This window comes from Muntiacus reevesi, chromosome 16 (assembly GCF_963930625.1).
Source record: "Muntiacus reevesi chromosome 16, mMunRee1.1, whole genome shotgun sequence".
Classification (NCBI taxonomy): Eukaryota; Metazoa; Chordata; class Mammalia; order Artiodactyla; family Cervidae; genus Muntiacus; species Muntiacus reevesi.
Window position 1 is genome coordinate 6,013,410 of NC_089264.1, and position 22,008 is coordinate 6,035,417.

General features: G+C 39.0%; 1 pseudogene; it reads left to right on the forward strand.

Moving 5' to 3' along the window:
• Positions 1–9,599, forward strand: part of LOC136148116 (rho GTPase-activating protein 20-like) — a 34,251-nt pseudogene extending 24,652 nt beyond the window's left edge.
• The last annotated feature ends 12,409 nt before the right edge of the window (positions 9,600–22,008 follow it).

The window sequence follows — 22,008 nt, forward strand, 5'->3', positions numbered from 1 at the left end:
GAGTTAGAAGGCAAATACCAGATGAATAGATACTCTCATCCATTCCACTGATTTCAACAAAGACCCACCTTTACTGGCTCAGACCAGTTAAAATGGACTCTGTAAGGTAAGGGAGTTAGAGAAGGCGAGGTTCCCAAAAAGAATGAGACCAGCACTTTACAGGAACAGATCGCCTTTAACGAGGTGAGAAGGGGCAGCAGTCAGATTAGTGAGCTGCTGCACCACCCCAAGAAAAGAGTAAGTATCTACAGGCATGTATGCGGAGAGCTACTGTCCTAAGGGGGCCTGTTCTCCAAGGTTGTTCAGAGCAGTTATCTCTTACACAGCTGGGGCAAGGAATTGTGGAGACCGGCCAGAGGCTGGGACCAGCTGGGAGCTGGGCATACTCAACCTAATGTCCAATTTTTTCTTCGGGTGACAGAGTTCTTTATTTTGTACAGAATGGTGGGGGGGACCTGGAGGGGAGTTTTAACTCCAGGCAATTTTGAGCTGTGTAACTTTCCTTCAGGCTCAGTGTGTAAGAATCTCTGAGAGTCCACTTCATCCTCATATGGTCTCCTGGTCTCCTCCCTTGAAGTCGACACTAGTCTCAAGTCTCCTTCAGCTGAGTCTACTCTGCCTTATGACTCAAAATGTCTCACAAGGATTTGATTTGTAACTCAAGTGTTTAAGGATAGAGTACTCAACCTCTGGCAAAAAAAAATGAATCATTTGATCCTGACAGAATGTGTCAAAAGAAAGTCACAGAGTTTGGACTGTGCTTTATCAAATTAGTGTATTGAACTGTAAGCATTAACACTTGTTCACTGTCCACTGTCTCTCCAAGCACTACACTAGATGCAGGGAATTTTATGGTATATATGAAGAAATTTATCATACAAGTTATGTGCTAGCACTACCCCAGACCTTGTGTCTTTCACAGAAAATTTCGGGGGTAGCTATAATTATCATCACCCCCACTTCATAAATGAAAAACAAAAGAGCCTCACCCAAGTATATGCTATGCCTAAAGTCACACAGTGGATAAGTAGCAGAAGAGATTCCACATTCCTTGAAAAACCTGGCTCCAATATCTGTTATCTCTCTACTCTGCAGACAGCAGAGGATATTAAAACACAGAAAAAGGAACTACTAGAAAGGCTGATGAGAAAGAAATGTGATTGGAGAAGGAGGAGAGGCATATTGAGCCTGATTTTGAGGGGAGAGAATACAGGAAATAGGAATGAATGGGGTGGACAGTCCCTGAAAGGAGAATACACAAATGGAGCATGAATACGGCAAAAAGATTTCCACACTTAGGGAAGAGCATCTATAATAGGGAATAATGAGAAAGGAGCGGTGAAGGAGGAGAGGATGAATCTACAAAGGCCTCAAAGCAGAGACGTTTAACACGGTAAATTCACTAAAAGGGAAAATCTGATTACGCAAGTGTTTAAAATGTTTCAGGGTATGAATGCCAAATCGATTGTTGGGTAGCAAATATATTTAGAGACACTGAAGAACAAATTTCAAATTGACTTCGGTCCAGTTCTAGCACTGTACCCTCATATACCACAGCTCTGTCAAAAGAGAAGCAAGTTTGTGCTCTGGGCTTGTAGATATGAAACGTCCCATACTTTTCTTTTCTTTCCTTCCCTATAGGAAATGCTTTCCTTTATCAATCAAAAAGGGCCACTCACAGAAGGCATCTTCAGAAAATCAGCCAGTATAAAATCACACAGAGCCCTAAAGAAGAAACTAAACCTGCGGAAAAAGTGAACTTGGATGATGAATCCGTTCTTGTGGTAGCATCCACCTTAAAGGTAAGGAAAGTTTGAGCATTATCCACACACAGAGTAAATCTGAAGCTGTATGACTGGTCCTTCATTATGACTGCCCAAGAAACATAATAGGCATAAGAGAGGAAGGATTTGAAAAAGTGAAAAACACTTCACAAAGCCAAAATTGAAGGAAGGTACCCCAAGTATGATAAGCCCCATATATTAGATATTTTCCTTTTTCATTGCACATCTTGACTCCTGAACACTCCATGCCAAAGAATAATAATAAATTTCAAAATACACACTTACACATAAGAGTGTTTACCAAAACAAGCTTCCTGCTTTTGATGACTTCCTCATCATCTTTCTAATGAAGGCAGCATTTCCAAAATAAAATTTACATTAAGCTTTTGGAAATAGTTAGCAGAAGTAACTTCCCAAGGGGCTCAGACAGGAAAGAATCCGCCTGCAATGCGGGAGACCTGGGTTCGATTCCTGGGTTGGAAGGATCCCTGGAAAAGGGACTGGCATACCGACTCCAGTATTCTTGCCTGGAGAATCCCATGGACAGAGGAGTCCGGCAGGCTATAGTCCATGGGGTGGCACAGAGTCAGACACAGCTGAAGCAACTCAGCATGGATGCAAGACAGATGGTTACTTACTGTGGTAAACTCGTGTGTGTGTGTGTGTCTGTGTGTGTGTGTGTGTGTCTGTGTGTGTATGTGTGTTAGTCGCCTAATCACGTCCGACTCTCTGTGATCCCATGGACTGTAGCCCACCAGGCCCCTTGGTCCATGGGATTCTCCAGGCAAGAATACTAGAGTGGGCTGCCATGCCCTTCTCCAGGAGATCTTCCTGATTCAGGGATCGAACCTGCATCCCTTGCATCTCCTGCATTGGCAGGCAGGTTCTTTATCACTAGCACCACCTGGGAAGCCCATTTGTCTTACAGTGAATCAAAAAATGCTTAGTGAGGCCACCAAATTCTCTGATCATTTCATCATCCTTCCTTCCCCTGTCTCTCAATGCCTTTTACTTTAAAATTACTGTAGGGATGACTCCACCATTTGTTCCTCCTTTTATCTCCCTTACCATCTTCAACACCCTTTGTTAATATTTGTATGTTTAACCCACCACCCAAGGTTACAGTTACATGGTAACCAGTTTTTATTACATGCCACATCTTATAAATCATATTTTTAAAGTGAGTGCAACAGTTAAAATCAGTTTGGAATTTTGAAAATTCAATAGATTTATACAAGAAATAGACTGAGTTTGAAATGATACAGCTAAATCACAAGTGTATAGTTAAATTTCTACCAAGGCAACAATAGAACAGGAAAAAAATTTAATCAATTCATCTTGATACTTGTTAGCAGCTATGAACAAAAATATATTGATGTAGTAATAACTACAGACAGGTTATTAAAATTATCTTAGAAACTAAACATATGGTCTTTCCTTGTCCCCTGTTAATGTTCCACTGTATGATAATAGCAACACTGCAGATACGACTTAGACTTGACCCCTACTACACTTGCACCATAATAATACACAGTAGGTGTGCAGATAGCAAGTAGAGTGCTCCCCTCTATAAGGTGCACCCTTGGAACTGATTTGATTTTTGAGCAAGATTTACTAGGCTCTTGCCTATTTCCATGCTATGAGCACAGACTAGTAAGAGGGTGGCTACTTATGGCGACAGGTCTTACACAATCCCAAAGTTTTCTTTTCCTAAAGTTGATTGATCGTGGTGGGGAATCAGCCTTTGCAACCTCAGCCTTGATAATAGCATATGTCAAAGCAACCATAGTGTTGGTCTAAATCAGAAATGAATATATAGACAGAACCACATTCAGTTTTCCATTAACCTGTCTATAAACAGAGACCCAATGACAAATGCCCACAGCATATTCTGCCTGAGTCATGTCCTGGCTTAACTATACTCGTCTCACCAATCAATTCTACAGCACAGGGTCCAGGAGAGAGAAGAGACACACTCTCCAAGGGCATTTAGTTTGGTACACAAGGCACAGGCCTGCTGCACACGCCCAGACTCCCAGAAGCCAAAGCCAGCGGAGGTGGCTGAATGGCATCACCACCTCGATGGACATGAATTTGAGCAAGACCCAGGTGTTGGTGATGGACAGGAAAGCCTGGTGTGCTGCAGTCCATGGGGTCACAATGAGTAGGACACGACTGAACGAGTGAACTGAAATGGAGTGCTTCCTCCTTCCGAATATGCTGTGGACACTCCATAAAAAGCATAGTGAAAACCCAATGACCATGATTGGGTACTGTATACCAATTACAAGAAAAAGTATGAGAGCACTGCGACTTTGTACATTATCTTTGTACTCTGTCCTCAGTACTCCAAAGAGTGCCTTGCGCAAACAGCAGCTCAATAAGTACTGAAACAAGTGAACACTGACTGGATTATAATCATGACAGTTGCCCAGAAACATTGCCTGAACAAGATACTATTAAGAGAAGTCAGGCTCCATATTAAGACCAGTGGAAGCAAGTTGTGCCTTTGAAACTGTCAAGGCAATACAATCATTTCCCCTCAACTATTCTTGCACAATAGTTTACAACTTCATCTATTTTAATAGGCCCCATTCTATGATACTAAGACTTGTTCATCAGTGATGAACTTTCCAGGCCTCCACTTAGGAAGCTTATATTTGCATTTTCTATCCCACAGGTGTGAAGTGGCAATGTATCTAAGTTCTCAGTTACCTCTTTGGGGAGGATATATTCCATTCAAAGAGTTGTAAGGGTAACATCTTGTTTACCCTTTGGGGCTTTTGGTTTAGTTCTAACACCTGCTGCTTAAAAGTCTGTAGGACTGAACTTTTATATGGTTTAAAAAAAAGAAAAAGAAAAAGACTGAAGCTATTATGAGACTAGCTTTTTCCCAAACAGCACATATACCTCAAGTCTTCTCTTAGTATGTGTATAAGAGCATGTAGGGGTGTAGTTTTGTTTGTTTTATTTCAGAACTTCTCTTTCTTGAATTAAGAGGAAGCACTGTGTCTTAAGTAAACAAACAAAATGGGTATGTGCATTTCTTTTCAAGAAACTAATAGGATTTAGGATGAGTTTTCACCAGACCTTGCCAGTTTGTACTAATGTGCTAACATGAACAAAAAGAGTAAGTTCCAGGTGATAGAAGGAGCTTTAGCTTCATTCTCACTACAGCCCAAACTCTACTTTTATGCGTCTAATTTTAGTTGGGGACAATCCAGCCAGTACTTCTGGATGTGCAAGGCTGTGGAGATTCATAGCCGAGCTGTGTGAATCAGTCTGTGTGGCTATGAAGGAACCACGCACTGAATTGAATTTTTCAACTAAATATTTTCTTTGCAACTTCTCCATTGAATTTATCATAAGACTAATATATATATATTTTTATCTATATAAGGATTTTCTTCAAAATATTCCAGGAAGCATATTTTCAGCCAGTCTCTATGACAAATGGCTTGATGTTATTGATCAAGGGAATGAGGAGGAGAAAATAACTGCGACCCAGAGGTAATGATGCAATTTTCTCAACTCTGAGAAAATACAACCAACATACTCTTAGGAAAAGATCAGCTTATAGTTTACAGCTGTGTCCACTAAAATCATGACCAGTATCAAAAGGTTTCACTTGATCATACCCATGGAAGCCAGGTTGAAAAGAGATGCACGCCTTATTGGTGACATTGTAATTGGTGTTTTTCTCCTAATCTTATTAATATGGAATGCTTGACCATTTTACACCTTCTGAATACACGAAATTGTTGGAGATGAAATCCATTGGTCTAAAAAGAGATGATAAAGAACCAATCTGCCAGCGGTATGATCTTAAATACAAACACATAACTAACCAGAGCAGTTCTTACCTGGCTCAGGAATTAAATTCGGTGAAACATTTTTGTTTGCATTCATGCCTGGAACTGTGAGAATGGACGGTGGACATGGTATAAAAAGAAGTACTCTGTTCTCTGTATTTCCACTTACTGAGCAAAATGACTCGGTTTATTTATAAGTGCCTTTTTCTGTCATTAGGCTTCTACACCAGCTGCCAAGAGCCAATGTAGTTTTTCTGCTATAACTTTTTGGAGTGTTACACAACATTGAGCAACATTCCTCATCCAATCAGATGACAGCTTATAATTTATCAGTGTCAATAACCCCAAGCATTCTTGGTCTGCTTAATTCTGGCAGCAGAGAATTCGAAAACTTCACCAAAAAGGTAATGAGATCTCTCATTTTTATGCCTTGCAGGGCAGAGTCCCCATTTTGAACCTGAAGTCTGTGGTATTAACTCTGATGAACCAGTTTTTTAAAGTGCACATTTTAATTACACTGCCTTGGACTGGCAGAGTCCTACTCTGGTTGGGCATGGGAAGGTGTACTGCAACTGAGAACAGTTGAGTCACTTCTCCTTTGCCATCCAAGAGATTAAACAATAGAGAGATAAGAGTAGGACGGTAGGATAGAGAAGAACCTGGCTTTGGAATCTGAGAACCAAGATTCAACTCTCAGCCTAACCACTGAGGGGTGTACAATCTCTCTCCAAACTATGATTTCATCATTACACAATGAGGACAACACCCAGTCCATCTGGGCAGTCTCGGCACATCTTAGGCGGCCTGGGCAGCATGAGCACCCAAGGTTGCACACACACTGGCCTCACTCTGCCAGCTCTGGCGCATTCAGGAAAATACTTGGCTTCTATTGTGTCTCTGCTAGAGGATGAGGAGGCTAGTGAAATATTTCAGAACATCCTGACAGAGCCACAACATGCCTAAGAAGATCACCGCTCTTTTCCAAGCTCCCCTGGACAGCAAGTGTGAGGCAAGGCAATGCAGTTAGACAGACAGACATGATTTCTCTCCAGATGCTTTCTTCCATCACAAACCCCCGCACCCCACACAGAAACCTCTGCTACCCAAGTTTCAGATAGTTCTTCACTGAAGTGAATTTCAAAATTTGGGTTGCATTTGATACTTTATCAAGTTTAATGAGATGCTATATATAAACTCTATCTCAAAACTAGAAAAAATTTTAATAAAAGTAAATAAAACTTAGTAAGAAAATACACATTTTTGTCCCAAACATCCTATGTAGCCTACTTAAAAGTCATCCTAGTTTTAAGCATGTAGCAATCATTACAAAACTTTAGCTATTAAACTAGGCCACATATAATAACTTTAGTCCACCGACTAAAAGAATTTTAAGATTTGTGCCCAAAGTACTCTTGAAAGTATTAGTTATTTCTTAGAAAAAGCTGATGCATATATAATATATATATATTTTTTAAATCAAGTGAATTTTTCTGACTTCTTTTGCATTTTTTGTTAGAGCCAAGATTCATGTATGAAATGTGATTTACTATTAGGCCATATGTACAGTAATACTCCATTTTTTGCCCCTCTGTGTTACAGATTTCTTTCATACAATTTCTCATTGAAAACTGTCTCAAGATATATTTGGAGAAGATATCACTTCTCTGTTTGGCGAGAACTCAGCGAGTTGTGATAACAGTGATATCACTGATAACCGTGAGAAGGTTGCAGGTACGTGAATAATGTAACTGGCTCTGATGCAAAAGACAGCAAGGATGCCAGGGTCAATGGGAGATTTGGGGTCCAAAGCACATTCTAAGGGCAGTAATTTCCATCCGCTCCAAGACATGGGAAGTTCCCCACTTGTGAGATGAAAGAAAGGATAAGACTGTTCTGATTTCAAGAAGCTACTAATACAGCTTTAGAAGACATCATGGTTCAGTTCAGTTCAGTTGCTCAGTCGTGTCCGACTCTTTATGATCCCAAGGACTGTAGTGACCCCAACTCCTTGGGGTCAAGGACTGTAGCGTGCCAGGCCTCCCTGTCCATCACCAACTCCCAGAGCTTACTTAAACTCATGTCCATCGAATCAGTGATGCCATTCAACCATCTCGCCCTCTCTGGTCCCCTTCTCCTCCTGCCTTCAATCTTTCCCAGCATCAGGTTTTTTTTTCCAATGAGTTAGTTCTTTGCATCAGGTGGCCAAAGTATTGGAGCTTGAGCTTCAGCATCAGTCCTTCCAAAGAAATGATTTCCTTTAAGATAGACTGATTTCTTTAGAATGGACTGATTCCTTTAAGTTGGACTGATTTGTTTAGGATGGTCTGATTCCTTTAGGATGGACTGATTTCTTTAGGATGGACTGATGGACTGATTAGAAAGAACTGATTTCCTTTAGAATGAACTGGTTCAATCTCCTTGCAGTCCAAGGGACTCTCAAGAGTCTTCTGCAACACCACAGTTCAAAATGGACATCCCGGTAAAATATCACATTTTGCAATTTTTGAAATAAACTTTAAATAAAACTCATATATAAAAGACGTGCTCTGGCTGAACCTGGAGTGAGGGGTCCAGGGCACTGCCTGGTTTATCCCCCTCTCCTTCCTTTTTCTGGTCAGTGGTCCCCGAGGCACTGCAGGTTTCTAGTGCCTTTGCAATAGGCTGAAAAGAACCAGCATCACTGACAAAAAAAGGACTAATGTCAAAAATATTTTCCAGACTATAAACTCTTGTACCAGTATTTACCAGTTGCATTAACTTTGGCCAATTATTCTAGATCAGTTTCAGTTCCTTCATCTTTAAGATGTTAATGAAAAATATCTAAATCTTAGGATTTCTCTAAAGATTAAATAAGATAATTGATGTAAAATAAATCTGTAAAGAAGCAATTAATAAGTCTAGTAGAAGTTCTCATGAGATTACAGTTAGTACTACTTGAGCCTAGCTAATCACAGCTTCCTGGTAGCAGTTCATTTTTATAAGGCAGCATTTAGATTCAGAACCTGAGGGCATGAATCATGAGTCCCTTTATATTTTTAATACCTCTTGTTTTTATGACACTTATCTCATTGCTTTGAGGAAATCTTTACGACAATCCATTTAGATGAGTCTATACTCAACATTCAGAAAACTAAGATCATGGCATCTGGTCCCATGACTTCATGGGAAATAGATGGGGAGACAGTGGAAACAGTGTCAGACTTTTATTTTGGGGGGCTCCAAAATCACGGCAGATGGTGATTCCAGCCATGAAATTAAAAGATGCTTACTCCTTGGAAGGAAAGTTATAACCAAACTAGATAGCATATTAAAAAGCAGAGACATTACCTTGCCAACAAAGGTCCATCTAGTCAAGGCCATGGTTTTTCCAGTGGTCATGTATGGATGTGAGAGTTGGACTGTGAGGAAAGCTGAGCACTGAAAAATTGATGCTTTTGAACTATGGTGTTGGAGAAGACTCTTGAGAGTCCCTTGGACTGCAAGGAGATCCAACCAGTCCATCCTAAAGAAGATCAGTCCTGGGTGTTCACTGAAAGGACTGATGCTGAAGCTGAAACTCCAATACTTTGGCCATCTCATGCGAAGAGTTGACTCATTGGAAAAGACCCTGATAATGGGAGGGATTGCGGGCAGGAGGAAGAGGGGATGACAGAGAATGAAATGGCTGGATGGCATCACTGACTTGATGGACGAGTTTGAGTAAACTCTGAGAGTTGGTGATGGACAGGGAGGCCTGGCATGCTCCGATTCAGGGGGTTGCAAAGAGTCAGACATGACTGAGCAAATGAATACCTGAGAAAATGGGACTGAACTGAACTGAATACCTGAGAATACGTTCAAACTTAGACAACTGTTTGCTTTCATTTCATTAGTGACAACAGAACAACCTCTTGAATCCAAGCCAGTGAGAGTGACAGTCATTTACAGAAAGGCACAACTGCAGTATGATGCCATGACCTCATCAAGGATGGGTCCATCCACTGACCTGTCTACAGTTTTCTAAGTTCCTGAAGATGACAGTGCCCATAATCACACTTTACCCTTCCTTTTCCTTTATATTATAATATCTCTCTTGAGAACACTTTTTTACAAAACATTTGCATGATTTTATTGAGTTTGAATTAAATGATCAGATCTCATCCAGAAATAAATGAATTTCCTGGCACAAGAATGAACATGAGGCACTTAAACCAAGAAAACCACTTTGGATCATTCAGTGAAAAATAAGACATTTCAAGGTCCCAGCTTATACCATTTCACTTTTTCTTGATCCCATATATCCGTATTTGAGAAAATATTCCCCCCAAAATATCTCTTCTTTCATTCGTACCATATTATATTGTTTTTTTGTACTGTACTGTACATTTTTATATCGATGCAATAAAAATAAGTTAAACCACCATTTCATTTGCTTATGATTCATTTTAACACTTCGGGAGACGCTCAACTGGCAGTTTGGGTCTCAACTAAGATCACTTACGAACCTGTCATCATTTGGCAGCTCAGCTGGAGTAATCTACGTGTCTGCTGTTTGAAGCTGGCTCTGGGCTGATCCCCATGTCTTCAACAAGCAAACCGGCCTACTTCATATGGTAGAAGAAGAGTTGCCAACAGCAACAGGGGCTTTTCAAGAGTCAATGTAGAAGAGGGCTCCACAGAAGACTACAAAGACAATGAGTTATTCACTATTTACTGAGGAACGTAAGGGAGTTCCAGAAAAACGTCTGTGTCTGCTTCACTGACTGTGCTAAAGCCTTTGACTGTATGTATCCATGGTGCTCAGCTGTTTCAGTTGTGTCCAACTTTTTGCAACCCTATGGACTGTAGCTCACCAGGCTCCTCTGTTCGTGGGATTTTCCAGGCAAGAATACTGGAGTGGGTTGCCATTTCCTCCTCCAGGGGAATCTTCCTGATCCAGGGATCAAATCCATGTCTCCTGAGACTCCTGTGTTGGAGGTGGTATCTGCAGAGCTATCAGAAGCCCTTTGACCATGTGGATCACAACAAACTATGAAACATGCTTAAAGAGATGTGAGTACCAGACCACCTTACTTGCCTCCTGAGAAATCTGTATGCCAGTCAAGAAGCAACAGTTAGAATTGGACATGGAACAAAAGACTGGTTCATAATTTAGAAAGGCTGTATATCATCACCCTGCTCAATTAATTGATATGCAGAGTATATCATGTGAAGTGCTGTGCTGAACGAGTCACAAGTTGGAATCAAGATTTCTGGAAGAATTATCAACAACCTCAGATATGCAGATGATACCACTCAAATGGCAGCAAGTGAAGACGAACTAAAGAGGCTTTTGAAAAGGGTGAAAGAGGAGAGTGAAAAAGCTGGTTTGAAACTAACCATTAGAAAAACTAAGATCATGACATCCAGTCTCATCACTTCATGGCAAGCAGAGGGGAAAAAGTGAAAACAGTGAGAGATTTTATTTTCTTGGGCTCCAAAATCACTGCAGACTGTGACTGCAGCCATGAAATTAAATGATGCTTGCTCCTTGGAAGGAAAGCAATGACAAATCTAGACAGCATATTTAAAAGCAGAGACATCATTTTACCGACAAAGGTTCATATATTCAAAGCCCTGGTTTTTCCAGTAGTCATGTATGGATGTGAAAGTTGAATCATAAAGAAGGCTGAGTGCTGAAGAATTGATGCTTTTAAATTGTGGTGCTGAGAAGACTCTTAAGAGTCTCTTGGACTACAAGGAGATCAAACCAATCAATCCTAAAGGAAATCAACCCTAAATATTCATTGGAAGGACTGAAACTTCTTGGTTGCTGAAGCTCAATACACAAAGAGCCAACCCACTGGAAAAGACTCTGATGCTGGGAAGGACTGAAGGCAACAGAGGATGGCAGAGGATGAAATGGTTAGACAGCATCACCAATTCTCAGTAGTGAGATAGTGGAGGACAGAGGAACCTGGGTGCTGTAGTCCATGGGGTTTCAAAGAGTTGGACACAACTTAATGAGTGAACAACAATAATACTGTAACTTATCACACATGAAAACAAAACTCAAGACAGCACAACAGTCACAAACATCCTTTTATTCATCAGCTTTTTACCCTCCATTCTTTAGACTAGCATTTCCCAAAGGGTATTAGGAAGCATGGTAGAGAATATCTTTGAAATAATAATTGATTTTTTTTCCCTCAGATATTTCTTAGCTCTTCCTTTCTCCTTGTCTTAAGATGTCTTAAGGGATAGCTAGATCATTTCCTTAGAAGAGAAGAAATTACAGAAGTATAAGAGAAAAAGAGAGCATTTCGTTGCTTACAAGTTTTGAGAACTTAGTTTCCTAGGAAACAAAAACCATGCCTGGCAGAGGGTGAAGATCTCAGTAGAGACCTCATGGGAAAAGCCTGAACTCATTAGGGGCATGGAATACATGCCACATTTAATAAGTAGAGACCAAGAGGGATTAGGACGCCCCCACAGAGCAATTACATAACATGTCTAAGAAAGATGGTACACTGTTCATTCATACAGAATTTCTTGTACCTCAACATGGAACAGATCAGTGAAGTTATTCCCATCAACATGAGAATTACAATATGGAAGGAACAAAGAGAACCAGTGGATCTGAGTAACACATGTCTCAGGCCCATCACCTGGGACCAGAAAGCAAGTAGGACATTTCAGCAGACATCCAGCATACACAGATGATACAGTGGATACATGTCACACCTCATTCCACAATGACCTAGCTCCTTAGCATTAGAAAACTCCATAACATGGATACATTCATGGAGAAAATGGAAAGATCTTGAATTTCTGCCAATCTGGGAACAAAGGATTAAACTGAAATTACTATTTAAAACTATAGAACAGTACATATCTTAATATATTATAGTTTGCAGGCTGAGATTGATACCAATATATATAGAATACTTGATCCATGCACTGTTTCCCTAGCAAGGGTTCCATGGTCAAATAGGTTTGGGAAATGCTGTATTTTCCTACTGGAAATCAAAATGCCCATTAACATATTAATGTCTTAGAGAAGACTCACAGTAAAGAAACTCAGTATTTTCCAAATCTGACCTGAGAGATCCTTTTAGAGGAAACTTATTAATGAATGATCCTAGAAACATACATAAATAAACACTGTTCTTAATTTATCTTCTTAGGTCACAGAAGATCCTCTACAATGCAACCTGCTCCAGTAATCCATTTTTTCTTCACTATTTCTCAGTGTAGATCCTTTTCTTTAGCTAGGTCAGACACTTCACTATTTCCTGAACAAGACACACACATGTCTCTAAGTATAATTATCAACTCCTGTTTGTCTCTAAATATACACAAACTAGATAGCTACTTGGGTTCTACTCTCAGAAATTTCACAAAAGACATCTGTGACCATTACAGCCCAAATTAATTGCTCTTTTATAATGCATGAACACTTGACCCCATGAGATATTGGCTCATATGCTGCTTTGCACCATCAGAAATTACACTGGTATTTTTATACATAGCTCAACAATCCAAATTCCTGAGGTAAATGATTATTCCTTGTGTTAAGTTTATATTACTTTTAATGCCTGAGTAAAAATCTACTAAAAAAGGTATAAATGAATTTGTGAAGTTTTCTTAATGGTTTTACAGAAATTTTACATTAATTGGTAATGACTGCATATTTTAAAACTGAAGAGGCAGAAAACAGCACAAGTGGAATTTCAGTGAGTAGCAGTAAGACATAAGTTTTAGATATGACTTTACAGTCTTTACTGTTCACAAGTTCTGGTAGTCACTGTTTTTATTCATCCTGCAAAAATGGGATATTGGTGTGATACATTTGGGAATAATTGCATGCTTGTGTAAATTTTCTTTTAAATAGAAACAATTCCATAGCAAAAAGGGGTAAAAACATGGCTGGGCAGTTTATCTGTGAGTTTATGAGCCAAGAAAGATATACAAAAGTCCCTCAAATCTGAAAAAGAGAAATAAAAGGAGGTAAAGAAAAGCTGAAAATAGTCTGTCAACTGTAACTCACAGAGGAGATTCTTGCCATGTGGAAATGGCCAATAAAGGTCAGCTTTCCTCTAGGATACTCACCGAGAAAGTCAAGTTATTAATTTTAGAAAAGATCCTAGGAACTGACAAAACTATAAAAGGACCCATTTGTCTAATTTAGAATGAATAAAAGGCAACTAGATTTTCTGATATTAGTTTTTACCATAGCTAGTAAGATCTGTGTAATCATCAGACAACCTTCACTTAATGATGTAATTAAGGTTAAATATTTTCAAAGGAAAGCAAAGATACTAAGGATGAAAATCTTGATTTATTCCAGAAAGAAAGCTATTCAAAGGCTTTAAGGGGAAACTAATTATCTTTACAGTGATTAATAATTACAATATATTGACTAGTATATTCAATTTTTTATTTCACTGCATTAGCTATATCTCATAAATTATTTTTATTTTTTAGTATTTTAGTTTTTTAATTATTCAGTTAATACATGTTATAGTTTTCTTTGTGAATTACTCTTTAATCCATACATTGTTTAGGCTCTTTATTTTTTCAGGTTCCCAACCTGAAGGATTTTCATTACCATTTGTAATAGTTAATTTCTAATTTTAATAGAGTAGTGACTAGATAATATGTGAATGATTGTGATTCTTTATGACTGCAAGTATATAGTAAATTTTAAACTTTCAAATGTTGCATGCATGCTTTAGAAGTGTGTGTATTCTCTGTTGGGTTCTCTTTTGGGTACAAAGATATATATATATTTAAAATCATGCTGTATGTGTCACTCAAATCCTCTCTGTATATTCTCTAAATTAGTTTCTAAGAGAGGTGTTAAATTCTCCCATTATGATAGTAAGTTTGTCAATTTTATTTTATAATTCTGAGTTTTTATAGCTTTTTTTTTTTGGAGGGGGATTACAGTCTACATCCATATTAAGCATAATAAGTTATAATTTTTAAACTCTTTCCATAAATATTCTTTATTAATGTTAATGCATCTGCTTCATATTCTATTTTGAATAATATATTTATTCCAGCTCTTCTTTTGGTCCATATATGCCTGGAATATCTCTTTTGTTTTTTCTCTTTTTAAATTTTCTGTTTTAGAGTGGGTGTGCATGGATTTGGTGTGTGTGTGTTTGTGTCAATGTCTCCTATAAACAGCATATAACTGACTTTTTTTATATCTAAGCTAGTAATTTTATTTTTAATTTAACCAGAGTCATGTAATCTATTTACATTTGTTGTCACTACAATGTATTTTGAGTTACATCATTTTATTCCATAGTTTAGTTTCATCAGCAGTTTCCAATGGCTTCATTCGTCCTCCTTCTCCTAACTTTTCTTGGATTGGTACACTGTAGATGAGTGTTTTTCCTATGATTTTTATTTATGCATATTAAAACTTCTCAGACATTATCTCTCTGAATATGCTGCTGTAATATTCCTCTATTATCATTTGTTATCTTTTGCTAGCATCCCATTAAAATTCTATTAAACAATGATTCTTGAACATCATATCTCAACTATTTTTCAATTTTTTTCTTTATGCTGCATCCTGGGTACAATTCTTAGTTCTCTCTTCCAGTTTGTTATATCTTTAACTTTGTCCCATTCCAGAGTTCATGTTTTAAATTTTATGAGTTTTTAAGTACTGATATATTTTCTAGGGTTACTAACTGGATCTTTTTCCTATCCTTATGATTTTATATATATTTTTTAATAGAGATCATTCCTTTTCCTTTTTGATTCTGGTACCAAGAAGTAGGCTGCTGCTGTAATAATACCTAAAAATGTGGAAGGGGCTTTGCAAACTGGGTAGTGAGTAGAGGCTTTAGGAGTTTTTGAGATACATGCTAATAAAAGCCTGAGTTACTGTGAGGACAATATTGGTGGAACTATAGATGTTAGAGGTTATTCTAATAAGGATTCAGAAAGAAAAGAGGAGAGCTTGAGAGGCAGTCTATCTTCTTAGAGAATAAACAAATAATTATGAACAGAATGTTAGTAGAAATATGGACATTCAAGGTCATTCTGGTGAAGTCTCAGATGGAAATGAAGAACATTTTGCTGGAAACTAAGAAAAGATAACCACGTGATAAAGGGCAAAGAACTTGGTTGAACTGGTGTTCTAGTTGTGTGAAAAACAGAACTTGCAAGCAATAGAAATGAGTATTTAGTTCAGCAGCAGGGATTTGCACTACTCTTATCTTCTGGCTCACTGATCTGTTGCCCTGTATCATTCAATCTACTACTGATTCCTTTGAATGTATTTTTTATTTCAGTTATTGTGCTCTTCACCTATATTTGGTTGTTTGGCTCTTTGTTAAAAACTTTTAACTTCTCACTTAGTGCATCCATTCATACTATGGAAAACAGTATGGAGGTTTCTAAAAAAAACTAAAAATAGAATTACCATACGACTCAGCAATCTCACTCCTGAGTACATATCTGGAAAATACAAAATTCTACTCGAAAATATACATGCACCCCAATGTTCATAGCAGTATTATTCAACTTTGAAGACACAGAAGCAACCTAAGGGTCCATTGACAGATGAATGGAATGCACATATATACAATGGAATACCACTCAGCCATAAAAAAGAATAAATTGTTGCCATTTCCAGCAGTATGGATGGACCTGGGCAGAGCTCTATGCTAAGTGAAATAAGTAAGACAAAAATACTGTATGATATCACTTATATGAGGAATCTAGTGAATAAAAGAAAAAAGAAGCAGAGTTAGAGATACAGAGAACAAGCCAGTTGTTACAAACTGGGAGAGGGGAAGGGCATGATAGAATAGGGGATTAAGAGGTACAAGCTTTAAGTGTAAAATAAGCTACAAGGATATATTGTACAACATGGAAATAACAGTAGATATTTTATAATAACTATAAATGGAATATAGCCTTTATAAACTGTGGATTACTATATCAGACACAACATATAGCAACTATATTTTAAAAATTGGTTTTTATAAAAAAATAAAATGGAATATAAAAAATGGGTTTTTAGCTGTAGAGCTTGCTCATTAAAGTGTTAAAGGAGCAGTGTGGTTCCTCCTGACTGCTTATAATAAAATGCAAGAAGAGGGAGCTGAACTGAAGAAGGAGCTGTTGAGCAAAAAGGAAGCAGCACTTGAATACTTAGAAATTTTTCAGTCTACACATTTTACAAAAAAAAAAAAAGAGTAAGCTTTTTCTAAAGAAAACACAGAGTATTTCAACCACTGAAAATAAGACTAATAGGGATTGGAATCAAAAAATTATCCACCACCTCAGCAAAAACCAGGAATAGATATAGGATTTTATTAACAGAAACATTGCCAATCAGGGGTACTGAGACAGGATGAAATGAAAGAAGGCTGTTAAACTGCTTAGATTTTATAAGAGGGACGCACAGAGCTATTTGGCTGCAAATGTACACTATTCTTTAAGAAACAGAAAGACAGGCTCCAAAGGCCATTCACAGATCATCAGATTGCTTCTTAAGCTTCAGAGCATGGGCCATCACCTTTGTTTCAACAGGCCATATGGCCTCCAACTGAACCCTTGGGGATGAGACTTCCATCTCGCAAAGCCACAGGACTGCCACCCCAGTGGGTCCAGAAGGTGGAGAATGGAGCCAAAGAGGATTATTCCCAAGAAAATTTATAAACAATAAATGCTGGAAAGGGTATGCAGAAAAGGGAACTCTCTTACATTGGTGGTGGGAATGTAAATTGATACAGCCACTATGGAGAACAGTAAAGAGGTTCCTTTAAAAAGTAAAAATAGAACTATCATGACCCAGAAATCCCACTCCTGGGCATACACCTGGAGAAAACCATAATTGCAAAAAGACATGGCCCTCAATGCTCAAGGCAGCATTATTTACAATAGCCAGGTCATGGAAGCAACCTAAACATCCATCAGCAGAGGAATGGACAAAGCACGGATATATATGTATGTATGTATGTATGCAAGCATGCATGTTAAGTTGCTTTAGTTGTCTTTGACTCTTTGCAACCCTATGGACTCTAGCCCACCAGGCTCTGTCCATGGTATTCTCCAGGCAAGAATACTGGAGGGGATTGCCATGCCGTCCTCCAGTGTCACTTCCAGACCCAGGGATGAACCCACATTTCTAACACCTCCTGGCAGGCAGGTTCCTCACCACTAGTGCCACCTGGGAAACCTAATTGTGTGTGTGTGTGTGTGTGTGTGTGTGTGTGTGTGTGTGTGTGTGTGTGTATCAGTCCAGTTCAGTAGAGTCGGTCAGTCGTGTCCACCTCTTTGCGACCCCAGGGACTGCAGCACAGCAGGCTTCCCTGTCCATCACCAATTCCCAGACCTTGCTCAAACTCATGTCCATCAAGTCGGTGATGCCATTCAACCATCTCATACTCTGTCGTCCCCTTCTCCTCCTGCCCTCAATCTTTCCCAGCATCAGGGTCTTTTCAAGTAAGTCACTTCTTCACATCAGGTGGCCAGAGTATTGGAGTTTCAGCTTCAACATCAGTCCTTCCAAAGAATATTCAGGACTGATTTCCTTTAGGATTGATTTGTTAGATCTCCTTGCAGTCCAAGGGACTCTCAAAAGTATTCTCCAACACCACAGTTCAAAAGTATCAATTCTTCGGCACTCAGCTTTCTTTATAGTCCAACTCTCACATCCATACATGACTACTGGAAAAACAATAGCTTTGACCAAACAGACCTTTGTTGGCAAACTAATGTCTCTGCTTCTTAATATGCTGTCATAACTTTTCTTCCAAGGAGCAAGCGTCTTTTAATTTCATGGCTTTAGTCACCATCTGCAGTGATTTTGGAGCCCCCCAAAATTTAAAAGTCTGACACTGTTTCCATTGTTTCCTGATTTATTTCCATGAAGTGATGGGACCAGATGCCATGATCTTAGTTTGCTGAATAGTGAGTTTTAAGCCAGCTTTTTCACGCTCCTCTTTCACTTTCATTAAGAGGCTCTTTAGTTCTTCTTCACTTTCTGCCATAAGGGTGATGTCATCTGTGTATCTGAGGTTGTTGCTATTTCTCCCGGCAATCTTGATTCTAGCTTGTGCTTCATCCAGTCTGGTATTTCACATGATGTACTCTGCACATAAGTTAAATAAGCAGGGTGACAATATACAGCCTTGATGTACTCCTTTTCCTATTTGGAACCAGTATGTTGCTCCATGTCCAGTTCTGATTGTTGCTTCCTGACTTGCATACAGATTTCTCAAGAGGCAGGTCAGGTGGTCTGGTATTCCTATCTCTTTAAGAATATTCCACAGTTTGTTGTGGTCCACACAGTCAAAGGCTTTGGCATAGTCAATAAAGCAGAAGTAGATGATTTTCTGGAACTCTCTTGCTTTTTTGATGATCCAACAGATGTGGGCAATTTGATCTCTTGTTCCTCTGCCTTTTCTAAGGGCAGTTTGAACATCAGGAAGTTCAGTTTACGTACTGTTGAAGCCTGGCTTGGAGAATTTTGAGCATTACTTTGCTAGCGTGTGAAATGAGTGCAATTGTGTGGTAGTTTGAGCAGTCTTTGGCATTGCCTTTCTTTGGGATTGGAATGAAAAGTGACCTTTTCCAGACCTGTGGCCACCGCTGAGTTTTCCAAATTTGCTGGCATATTGAGTGCAGCACTTTCATAGCATCATCTTTTAGGATTTGAAATAGCTCAACTGGAATTCCATCACATCCACTAGCTTTGTTCGTAGTGATGCTTCCTAAGGCCCACCTGACTTTGCATTCCAGATGTCTGGCTCTAGGTGAGTGATCACATCATCAGGATTATCTGGGTCATGAAGATCTTTTTAGTATAGTTCTACTGTGTATTCTTGCCACCTCTTCTTAATATCTTCTGCTTCTGTTAGGTCCATACCATTTCTGTCCTTTATTGAGCCCATCTTTGCATGAAATGCTTCTTTGGTACCTCTAATTTTCTTGAAGAGATCTCTAGTCTTTCCCATTCTATTGTTTTCCTCTCTTTCTTTGCACTGATCTCTGAGGAAGGCTTTCTTATCTCTCCTTGCCATTCTTTGGAACTCTGTATTCACATGAGTATATCTTTCCTTCTGTCCTTTGCCTTTCGCTTCTCTTCTATTCACAGCTATTTGTTAGGTCTTCTCAGACAACCATTTTGCCTTTTTGCATTTCTTTTTCTTGGGGTTGGTCTTGATCCCTGCCTCCTGGACAATGTCATGAACCTCCATCTATAGTTTTTCAAGCACTCTGTCTATCAGATCTAATCCCTTTCATCTATTTCTCACTTCCACTGTATAATGTATGTATGTGTGTGTATGTGTGTGTGTGTATGTGTGTATCTATCTATCTATATAGAGGCAATGGAATATTAAACATAACAAGGAACAAAATCAAGTCATCTGTAGAGATGTGGATAAATCTAGAGACTGTCATACAGAGTGAAGTGAGTCAGAAAAACAAATATTGTATATTAACACACCTATGTGGAATCTAGAAAAAATGGTACAGCTTAACCTATTTGCACCAGGGTTTCTCTGGTGGCTGAGCTGGTAAAGAATCCTCCTGCAATGCGAGAGACCTGGGGTCAATCCCTGGGTTGGGAAGATACCCTGGAAAAGGGAACGGCTACCCACTCCAGTATTCTGACCTGGAGAATTCCACCGACTGTATAGTCCATGGGGTCACAAAGATTCAGACATGACTGAGTGACTTTCACTTTCACCTATTTGCGAAGAAAGAAACAGAAACACAAGTATACAGAACATACATATGAATACGAAGGGGTGAAGAGGAGGGCTGGGTGAATTGGGAGATTGGGATTGAAATACATTACTATCTGTAAAACAGATGACTGATGAGAACCAACTGCATAGCTAGGGAACTGTGCTCAGTGCTCTGTGGTGACCTAACTGGGAAGGAAATCAAAGAGTGGGTATATGTACACATATAACTGATTCATTTGCTGTACAGTAGAAACAAACTCAACACTCTTCAGCAGCTATACTAAAGGAATCTGCCTTGCTATGTTTTGGATTTGCTTGGGACCTGTCACCTCATCCTTCTTTCCTATTTCTTTCTTTTGGAGTGGGAATGTCTATGCCTGAACCACCACTGTATTTCAGAAGCACATAATTGTCTGATATCGCAGGTTCACAGCTAGGGAAGAATTGTTGTCTCAGAATGAAATGTACCTTGAATCTCATCCACATCTGATTTATACAGTGTGTAGATTAGACTCTGGACTTTAGAGTTGATGCTGGAATGAATTGAGGCTTGGGGGCTGTGTGGACAGAACGATGTACTTGGCACATGACAGAGACGTGACTTTTGGGCAGCTGGAGGCATACTGCATTGAACTCAACTGTGACACCTCCCCAAATCTGTATGCTGAAACCCTAATCGCCCATGTGACTGTACTGGAGATAGGGTTTCCAAGATACTAGGGTTAAAAGAAGTCAAACTACCAACGGTATTTTTCACAGAACTAGAACAAATAATTTCACAATTTGTATGGAAATACAGAAAACCACGAATAGCCAAAGTAATCTTGAGAAAGAAGAATGGAACTGGAGGAATCACCCTCCCTGACTTCAGACTCTACTACAAAGCCACAGTCATCAAGACAGTATGGTACTGGCACAAAGACAGAAATATAGATCAATGGAACAGAATAGAAAGCCCAGAGATAAATCCACGAACCTATGGACACCTTATCTTTGACAAAGGAGGCAAGGATATACAATGGAAAAAAGACAACCTCTTTAACAAGTGGTGCTGGGAAAACTGGTCAACCACTTGTAAAAGAATGAAACTAGAACACTTTCTAACACCATACACAAAAATAAACTCAAAATGGATTAAAGATCTAAATGTAAGACCAGAAACTATAAAACTCCTAGAGGAGAACATAGGCAAAACACTCTATGACATAAATCTCAGCAGGATCCTCTATGACCCACCTCCCAGAATATTGGAAATAAAAGCAAAACTAAACAAATGGGACCTAATGAAACTTAAAAGCTTTTGCACTACAAAGGAAACTATAAGTAAGGTGAAAAGACAGCCCTCAGATTGGGAGAAAATAATAGCAAATGAAGAAACAGACAAAGGATTAATCTCAAAAATATACAAGCAACTCCTGAAGCTCAATTCCAGAAAAATAAATGACCCAATCAAAAAATGGGCCAAAGAACTAAACAGACATTTCTCCAAAGAAGACATACAGATGGCTAACAAACACACGAAAAGATGCTCAACATCACTCATTATTAGAGAAATGCAAATCAAAACCACAATGAGATACCATTACACGCCAGTCAGGATGGCTGCTATCCAAAAGTCTACAAGCAATAAATGCTGGAGAGGGTGTGGAGAAAAGGGAACCCTCTTACACTGTTGGTGGGAATGCAAACTAGTACAGCCACTATGGAAAACAGTGTGGAGATTTC